Below are 10,928 nucleotides of genomic sequence, written 5' to 3' on the forward strand. Positions count from 1 at the left end.
CCCTTGTTGAACCGTCCATGCAACATTAGAAGCTCTAATTTTGGTATTCAAATACTTTACTTTATCTTTAAAATCATATCCCCTTGTTTTTGTTTCCTATGTCACTATTTTTTAGAGTGGCATGTTTGACAAACTAATGAAATTCATCAAATTGAAACCAAGACCAGAACTTAATAAATGTTAGTCAATAGTCATTATAGTCATTTTTTAAATATATAAAAGCGAAAACGTTGGGGCATAAATCGGTATCATCCTAGGAGAACAAAAAATGATCCTACTTGCATAATTTAAAACAAAGTTCTTAAATAAATTAATTAATTAGTTAAAGGATGATTTATGTAAATAAATCATTATGGGATAAACATATAAGTAGTTGATATGCAGTGGCGGAACTAGAAACTTTTGCAAGGAGTAGCAATAAAAATTCCCAATAAAAAGTAATAAGATATTTTTTTAAAATTACAATTAATTAGATACAACAAACTAGCGCAAAAATCTTACATTTTGAAGTTGACATCTTCGTTTACTCATTTTTCAAAAGTGTTTCATCACTCGTTCAATCTTAACATGTATAAGTTACAAATCAAAGATTCTTCATAAAATCATTATCTATTTTATTACTCAACTTTAAAAGCTTAATTGCAGAAAAACATACTTCATTGGTTGCGGTTGCGACCAGTAGAAAAAACCAAAACGCGAAGCTCATTTGTGTTGTATACGCCTTGTTGTGAAGCAAGGGAATAGAGAAAGAAAACCAAATTTTCGTTTTTTCCATTTGCTTTGCTGAAATATTGTTGTTGGCTATGTTAATATTGGAGTTTTGTGTACACATGTTGCCTATTCCCTTCATTTAGTGGGCAATTAATTATTTGGAAGTAGTTTAAAATTTTGGACATTTTATTTAAGATAGGAGCACCACTTAATTTAACATGCATTATATGAATATAAAAGCAATCAAAAGTTTTTAACATATATGGGGTGGGAATAAGGGGTAGCACGTGCTACCCCTACCAACTAATTGGTTCGGCTGGTGTTGATATGATGTTCAGATAGTTAAAAGTGGAAAAGACAACATTTCAGTTACTGCAAGTTATGAAGAAATGAAGTGTTGCAAGGTATAATTTCTTCTACATTCAACCTAGAAATCGCTTTTGCGAAGTGAGCAGAACCCCAATGTCGATTTTGATTGAAACGACCCAAATTTTCAAATAAAATTTTCCATTTTTAATTACTAAAACATTCCCATAAAATATGAAGTAACAATGACAATTGTTTTCAAAAACTATAACATTAACATTTTATTTCAAACATCATAGTGTCCCATCTAATCAAATGCTGAAGAGTGCATACTGTAACAACCTGTTGTTCCGGGTCAATAAAAATCAATGCAATTCACACTAGTTCAATCAGAGTTTATACTAGTTTAAATAAGGGTTGCAATTCTTTACTCTAGAATATAATACTTAGTCTAATTCATGAAAATATAAGGTTTAAATGATGTTTTCAGTACATAGATCCATGAATCTTATAGTTTTCAGCCTAATTCTAGAAGGTAAGTGTTTTCGGTTTAGAGAATCCGTTCCAAAGATGGTTTTCGGTCATAGATTCAAGGAGAAAAGGGTTTTCGGTCTTGTAAGAACGAAATCAACCTCTAGACCAAAATTTCAAGCCCATGGCCCATCAGGACCGAAAACAACTAAAGCCCAAGGCCTTAAGTCCAAAAACACTTTGCTATATATATATATATATATATATATATATATATATATATATATATATATATATATATATATATATATATATAGCCGAACACCCAATTGATTTCTCACTTTTTCCCACTGAAATCCTTTCCATTTTGCTCTCAAAATTCATAAGTTTATGCCCGATTTCCTTCAAATTTTCATAACTCTACCAAGAGCACACCAACAACACCAAAGAACATTCAATAAGATCTTCAAATCTTCAGGCCTACACCGAAATCACCTAAACACTCACTGAAAACTCTATTTGTGCAACCGAAAACCCCTTTTCAACATTTCAAATAATTCCAATTATATTTGTAAGTATTCCTTACATAATTAAGGTGTTTCATAACACTTTAATTATTATTAAATTCATTATTTAACACATTATTTAAATTAATATCTTATTAATTTAAATACAAGGTCGAATATAACTATTTTTAGTATAATGTTATTCGTGCGTACGATAGTCCGAGGATCGTTTATGCAGCTTGATATTCAAACTTAAACGCACATACGAGGTGAGTTCATACCCTTACATTTTCAATGTTTTTAATGCTTTTACGGGGGAGGGGGTGGGGAATACAAGTACAACGCAAGGACTTTTGTGTTTTATACAAACATTTTTGTAACATCCCAGAATATCAAGAGTAGAGTTGAAGGGCTAAAAGTGAAAATGCATAAGGGCAACTCGGCGAGTCCATGGGAGGACTCGGCGAGTAGGGTCGCGACTCAAGTCGCGTGTTAAGTGGCCAACTCGGCGAGTCCATGGCTGGACTCGGTGAGTTGGCACTGTGTGAAGAAAACCCTAAATTCAAGGGATGAGCCCTATATAAAGGACATTATACCCTCTCCCCAACCTCCTTTATCTCCCTTGAAGTCCAGAAACCCTAGATACGTGTTTGTGAAGGTTTTGAGTGCACTTGAGCCTTGGAGAAGAAAGTTGGAAGAAGATCTTCGAGAGTTAGGAGGCTTGGAGCAAGGGGCTTTGCTTAGATTCGGATTCCTTGGTGTTGGGGGCTTCATTTTGAGGTAATATCTCGTTCTTTGGGCTGCTATTTTTTTAGATTCATCATTTTGGGTTATATGGAAAGTTTGGCTTGTGGTATATGGAGTTTGAAGGTTAGATCTGAGGTTGCTACCTCAGATCTGGAATGGTGAACGACTAGAGTGCATTAAATTCCCTATTAACGAGTGATTGGTGAGGCCATCTTGTCCCAAACCCTAGCCTAGAGTGTAAAATGCCTAGATCTCTTTGGATTCACGTAAAGTTTGCCACTTTACGTGATAAAAGGTTTGTAGAAGGTTAGATCTATGTTTTGGATCATCTGCATGGCCTGGAAAGCTTCTGCATAAGTTAAGATCTAGAGGCACTCGGCGAGTCACAAAGGTGTACTCAGCAAGTTGCTTGAAGATGGACTGGAACTCGACGAGTTGGAAGAACAACTCCGCAAGTAGGTTAAAGATGACCATGGACTCGGTGAGTCTGTTCTTGGAATCACGTCCGGTTTGGATGTCTGCCGAGGTCACGGAAGGAAAATCTGAGGGTGTAAGGTCAAGAGGCTTGTAAGGGATGCAGGGATGGAGTTTTGCATTCCCATCTTGACTACGGTGAAGGAATTGTGTATCTAGTAGTGGTTCATCCTGGGGGATGTTTTGAAGGTCTTCAGTGTTATGGGTTTTCCTAACCCGAGGGTGCTAGAGCTAATTCAACATGTGCATGTGATTGCAAGAGGAGAACTCATGGGATTTGCTCTGAAGAATGTGTCTTTCTGTCAGCATGGAATGGATAGAGTTGGACTCGGATCGGGAATGCGGTGGTGCATGGTTATTTCTAGCTCATATGGGTAGAGTGATGGTTGTGTTTTGGAGCAGTGTTGCATCATGGGTGGTACTCAGTTGTTAGGTGTGGTTATCAGAGGGTAAAGTCGGTTGCCGGTTTGAAGTGGTGGTCAGGACACCGCAAGAAGAAAAGTTGGGTTTTGGGTTTCGATGATTGTGCTTTGAGGAACTTGGTTGGGTTAATGCTAGGAGTTGTAATGCGAAAGAATTTCTAGAGTTGAGTTGCCGCAGGCTTCGAGGACGAAGCCTAATTTATGTGGGGGAGAATTGTAACATCCCGGAATATCAAGAGTAGAGTTGAAGGGATAAAAGTGAAAATGTATAAGGGCAACTCGACGAGTCCATGGGAGGACTTGGCGAGTAGGGTCGCGACTCAGGTCGCGTGATAAATGGCCAACTCGACGAGTCCATGCCTGGACTCGGCGAGTAGGCGTTGTGTGAAAAAATCCCTAAATTCGGGTGTTGAGCCCTATATAAAGGACATTATACCCTCTCCCCAGCCTCCTTGATCTCCCTTGAAGTCTAGAAACCCTAGATACGCGTTTGTGAAGGTTTTGAGTGCATTTGAGCCTTGGAGAAGAAAGTTGGAAGAAGATCTTGGAGAGTTAGGAGGCTTGGAGTAAGGGGCTTTGCTTAGATTCGGATTCCTTGCTGTTAAGGGCTTCATTTTGAGGTAATATCTCGTTCTTTGTGCTGCTATTCTTTTAGATTCATCATTTTGGGTTATATGGAAAGTTTTGTGGTATATGGAGTTTGAAGATTAGATCTGAGGTTGCTACCTCAAATCTGGAATGGAGAAGTTCTAGAGTGCATTAAAGTCCCTGTTAATGAGTGATTGGTGAAGTCATCTTGTCCCAAACCCTAGCCTAGAGTGTAAAATTCCTAGATCTCTTTGGATTCACGTAAAGTTTGCCACTTTACATGATAGAAGGGTTGTAGAAGGGTAAATCTATGTTTTGGATCATCTGAATGGCCTGGAAAGCTTCTGCATGGGTTAAGATCTAGAGGCACTCGGCAAGTCACAAAGGTGTACTCGGCGAGTTGCTTGAAGATGGACTGGAACTCGATGAGTTGGAAGAACAACTCGGCGAGTAGGTTGAACATGGCCTTGGACTCGGCGAGTCTGGTCATGAGGTCCAAACTTCTTCTAGTGAAGACATGAATCAGTGAGTCAAGGGAGAACTCGGTGAGTGAGTGAAAGGGGACTCAGAGTTGAGAGACTTGGCGAGTCTCGGGGTGACTCGGCGAGTTGAGTCGCGGATTGGGGAAGTTCTGAGCATGGGGACTGGACGAGTCATTAGGTTGACTCGGTGAGTAGAGTCAGTCAGGAGGATGAGTTTGACTTTGACATTGACCAAGGGTTGACCAGTTGATTTCCAGGGGTAATTTGGTAATTATTGGTATTTATTGAATTCAGTATTTTGGGTATTGACAGTGGTGGAGTTCGGGTCGGAGGTTGCAGCAGCGTGATCTTATCCTTTTCAGTCAACAGTTGCGAGGTGAGTTATCCTCACTATATCGACAGGGTCTAAGGCACCAAGGCCGGCCCTTTATCGGATTGAGATCCAGGTATTTGTTGTTATGTTATTGCTTTGATATGTCTGCATCCTGGTAGCTAGGATGATATATGTTAGAGACCTGGTTAAGGTCGGTTTCCTGATATGTAGGGTGATGCTATGCTAGTGACCGGTTAGGTCGGTATCCTGGTTAGAATGATGATATGCTATGAGATCTGTTTGATCGGCTTGTTGACTGTGAACTCTTGTATGATTGTATGTTTATGTGCACATGGTTGTTTGGACTGGAGTGGGGTTGAGGCGGGTCCTGCTTTGTGTTGTAGGCAAAGATACCGAGGGTGGACCGGTTGTTCTGAAGGCCCAGCGAGCGGTTCGGATAGGCTGCATGCCCCACGAGGGCGGACCAAACGTGCCGAGGCTCGAAGAGTGGACCAGACCGACTGAAGGCCCGATGCGGGCAGACCAGTCATATTGTAGACTCAGAGAGTGGACCAGGTGGATTGAAGGCTCGGTGCGGGCGGACCAACCACCCTGCAGACTCGATGTATATGGCTAGACGCGGAGGGTGGACCAGGTGTACTGTTGGCCGGTGCGGTGGACCAGTCACACAGCAGACCCGATATGCATGGTTGTTCTGTGATTCGATATGATATAGCATGTTATGTGTATGGTATATGTGGTTGGTATTTTGGGGGTATCTCACTAAGCTTTCGGGCTTACAGTTGTGGTTTAATGTTTTTTAGGTTCTTCAGGAGACCGTGGCAAGGCAAAGGCGTGATCGTACCGCTCCTCGTGTTTATGTTTTATGATGTGGACCTGGGAATACTCTGATAATAAATGTATTGAAAATCTTTTTGTAATAACTTAATGAATTGGGATGTTTTTGAAAAGTTTAAATTTTGTTGAAATTTTTGGTCGTTAAAATTTTTAAACATTTTTAAAACCTTTGCAATTGATTCAAACCGAGTATTCGCTACATTTTTAAAACATTTGCAATTGATTCAAACTGAGTACTTTCATACAATCAGATTGCAAATGTTTTCAGTACATTGCAGAACATTGTACTTAAAGTATAATTGATAGAGTTTGAGAATTACTACACTATTTTGCTAAGTACAATACACAGAACAAGAACATATATTCAAACTATAATAGGTATAGTTTAGGAAACAATACTATAATACATTGATACAAGGATACACTACTAAAATAATTATTTTGCACTACAAACTACATTGATACAAGGCAATTCATACAGTTTCCAGTACAAGAGAACAATACGACACTACAACACCACATGTAAACCAGTTAGTATACGGTTGTGAGACATTACTTCAATTGTATCGATCAGGGTACGGAACTAAATCCTATATAGTATAACCAGAGTCTCCTGAAGGTAGAGCGTGAGATTTGTGTGTAGATCTATACGGGACTGACAATCCCACACCTGAACTGGTAGCTACAGTTAGGTCGACAGGCCTGCGGTGACAAATGTCATAACATTCGGATGCCTGAAGAATGTCATAGAGGTCATTAGGTCATATCAATCATGGTTATATGAAGCTCACAAAAATGTAACTAAAACATTTGTTTACGGGATTAACAGTACTTCAAAGGTTTTATTTTAAATTAATGAAACTATAGTACACTACTTTACACTATAGCTGGTAGTAACCAGGCATTCATATAAAGGTTTTCATACAAACACTATTACAGTACACTACTATATCTTACTTCTGGTGGTATCCAGACATTCATACAAATACAGTTACAGTACACTATTTTCTAGCACTGAGTACACTAATACAATATACATTTAGAAGGAACATACATGACAATATTACATTCACTAAAGAATATATTGGATTTTCTAGAAGTACACTATAACAATATCAAGTAAAAAAGACAAGCATTTTCCATCTAAAAAGCATACTTATGAACTGACCAACTTAAATGTTGATACACTTCAAAACCACTTGTATTCTCAGGAAACCGGTAAGACAAGTACACCCACAGGTTTTGGTAAGACAGAGCTTTTAGAGTCGTGTCTTTTATACTTTTGCTATACGTGTTGATGTCATAAAAACTATGTATCGAACAGATGTAAATACTTTACTTTATCAATGTAATGGTTGTGTTTGCTTTGATTCCTATTATTCAATTGTTGTGATACTGTACATGACGTCCCCCGCCCCCAAACATTTCCGTCATTCCAGTTTGGGGGTGTGATAGATTGGTATTAGAGCATTGTTTATAGTGAACTAAGTACATCAAACCTTACATGATATAAAACTATAAACACTATAGGGCTGAAGCGCTCTGAACTAAATTTATACTTTTAAAATCCAAGTATTTTCTAAGAAGTACACAAGCATACATACATACTAAGAACGATATCACAAGAAGAACAAAACAAAAGTATTTAGATGTTCGACACTACGGATAAACCCGCATAGTTATGTAATCATATCTGGAATAAATATAGCCTGATCAACTATATTTATTTCAGAAACGACTAACATGTGTTTTGGAGTAAATATGGTGTTGTAACAAGTCTAAAACTTACCAAAACTCCATAAAAAGGAAACGCTAGAACCGAACATATATTTAAAATACTATAGGAGCATTTTATAACACTACAATACTAGATCCAAACACGTGAAAACAAAGAACTCTTGCTGATAGATCTATAATTGCTAAGTGTGTGTGTGTGTATATATATATATATATATATATATATATATACGATTTTATAGACTTAGAATAGGTGATTTAACTTTACGTCATGTTCCTTGTTTGGTTGTGGATTTAGAGTAGGATCACTTAATTGAAGGTCTATCTAGTTTTAGTTATATATAATCTATGTACACAATGTGATTATAGGGGGATCAGACACAAATCACATCATACAAATTCATTCCAAGTGTTGCTATTAATTTCAAATCGATTGTTTACTTATATTGGTAAACTTCCACCGTAAATCGCTTAATAGAACACTATAACTGTCAGGATAAGATATATCTTGTTCAACATCACCTGACTTATGATCACTATAGAGGAATTATCATCATTTTCTCTTAAATTATTTTAGAGAAAGACGCCTCCAAAGAAGTACAACAAGAAGAAAAACAACCCTTTAATGAATCCACCACCACCACTACTTCCTCAGTACGACCCTGCTGTGCTCCAAGCAGCAGTAACCGCTGCATTGGTAGCAACCATTACACAAATAAACGTGAGTGGCGCTAGCGGGGCCGGTAATGGCGCCCACCCTTCTAATCAGGGAGACAATTATGGACACCTGAGGGAGTATTCATACAAGGACTTCACCAACGCTAAACCTCAATATTTTGATGGCATTAGAGGTGTCATTGCCTTAACACATTGGTTTGAGAAGACCGAATCAATATTCGAGACCTGTACGTACAATGAGTCTAGCAAAGTAAAGTTTGCAGCATGCACCTTCACTGATAGGGCTCTAACATGGTGGAACAACCAAGTCAAATCCCTAACTCTCCCGATAGCCAATGCTATGAGTTGGGACGACTTGAAGGAACTAATGTTAGTTGAATACTGTCTGCGAGGTGAAATGCAAAAACTAGAGTAAGAGCTCTAGAATCTGAAGACGTAGGACTCTGATGTCACTGCTTACACTGATAGGTTTGGTTACATGACTCTTCTAAGTGTCGGGATGGTCACCCTGGAGAGCAAGAAGGTTGAAAGATACAAATGGGGATTGACACCCCCAACTCAAGGGAAAATGTTAGCCGCCAAAACACTCACTTTTGATAGTGCCACGCATCTGGAACAGACCTTGGTGGATCACGGGGATCGCCATAACCCTGTGACAGTCATTCCTGAATAGCCCAAAGAGGGTGGAAGTATGAAGAAGTTCTAAAATAAGCGGAAAGGCCAATCTTCGCAGGAGCCCTCCAAGAAACAGCAAACAGTGGAAGTCCATGTTGCTACCATTCCTGCTACTATTCCCACTATTCAAGCACCTACCAGTCGATATGTTGGACCCCTCCCGAGGTGTGACAAATGCAATTTCCATCATCATGGACCTTATCGGGAATTGCGATGCACTAGCTGCAACAAGAAGGGGCATACAACCCGCTTCAACAAGACACCTGCACAACCTAATACTCAGACCTCTAGAGCTGGAGGAGGCCAACCCATTATGGGTGTGGTGAAACATGGCATTACAAGAGGGATTACCCCAAAGCAAGAAACAATGGAAACACGGGGAAAGTGATAGCCATGGGCAAGGAGGAAGCAGTAGCAGATCCCATCGTAGTCACGGGTAAGTTCCTCCTCGACAACTCTTATGCATGCATTCTCTTTGATAGTGGTGCGGAAAGGAGTTTTGTTAGTCATAAATTCAAACACTTACTTAAACACAAACCCCAACCACAAAATGAAACATTCACTGTCGAGATGGATAACAGGAAGAAAGAGAGAACTAGCAATGTATTTATAGGTTGTATCCTCACTTTAAACGACTATTCGATTCCAATTGATCGTATGCCGGTCTCCATAAAAAGCTTCGATGTTCTCATCAGCATGGACTGGCTAAGTCATCGTCATGCTAATATTCTTTGTTACGAAAAAGCCATTCGCCTTAATCTGCCTAATGGGGAACCCTATGTTATTTACGGTGACAACTCAGCACGAACCTTCGAATCATTTCGTGCTTGAAAGCTCAAAAATACATGTTGAAGAAGTGTCATGCATTCCTAGCTCATGTAGTTAATGAAAAACAAGAAGTTAAAGACCTTGAGAGTATCCCCGGAGTCTAAAACTTTCTTGATATCTTCCCCAAAGATCTTCCAGGAGTCCCTCCCAAACACCAAGTTGAGTTCTGAATCGAATTGATTCCTAGAGCTATCCGCATAGCCAAATCCCTGTATCCTCTAGTACCAACAGAAATGCAGGAATTATCCAGCCAAGTAAATGAACTGCTCAGTAAGGGATTCATTAGACCAAGATTCTCACCCTGGGGAGCACCAATCTTGTTTGTGAGGAAGAAGGATAGATCATTCCAAATGTGCATTGACTACCGCGAACTAAACAAGCTCACCATTAAGAATCACTACCCTTTACCCAGAATGGACGATCTGTCGACCAACTCCAAGGAGCGAGCTACTTCTTGAAGATAGACCAGAGGTCAGGGTACCATCAATTACGAGTCCAGGAGAGTGATGTTCCCAAGACAACATTCCAAACTCGATATGATCACTATGAGTTTTTAGTGATGCCATTTGATCTAACAAACACACCCGTCGCGTTCATGGACTTAATGAATCGGGTGTGTCATCCTTTTCTAGACAAATTCGTTATAGTACTCATAGATGATATACTTATCTATTCACGAAGTGAGAAAGAACATAGTCAACACTTGAGACAAGTTCTAGAAACATTACGGGCGGAGAAGCTATACGCAAAATTCTCAAAGTGCGAGTTTTGGATTTGGAAGGTAACTTCACTTGGTCACGTGGTCAGTGAAGAAGGCACACACGTGGACCCTTTCAAAATAAAGGCAATCGAGAACTGGTTAGCACCGAGAATGCCCACAGAAATCCATCAATTCTAGGGTTTTTCTAGCTATTACCGTAGATTCATACAAAACTTCTCCGGAATTGCTAAACCGCTTACTACCCTAACTTAGATGGGTGTAACTTTTAGTTGGTGAGAAAAACAAGAAACTGCATTCCAGACACTGTAGCGAGCCCTGTGCAGCGCACCTATGTTGTCTCTTCCAGAAGGGACAGAGGATTTCATTGTATACTATGATGCATCCAATCAAGGGCTAGGTTGTATGCTTATG

Source organism: Lactuca saligna, chromosome 5 (assembly GCF_052625555.1).
Source record: "Lactuca saligna cultivar CGN05327 chromosome 5, ASM5262555v1, whole genome shotgun sequence".
Lineage (NCBI taxonomy): Eukaryota > Viridiplantae > Streptophyta > Magnoliopsida > Asterales > Asteraceae > Lactuca > Lactuca saligna.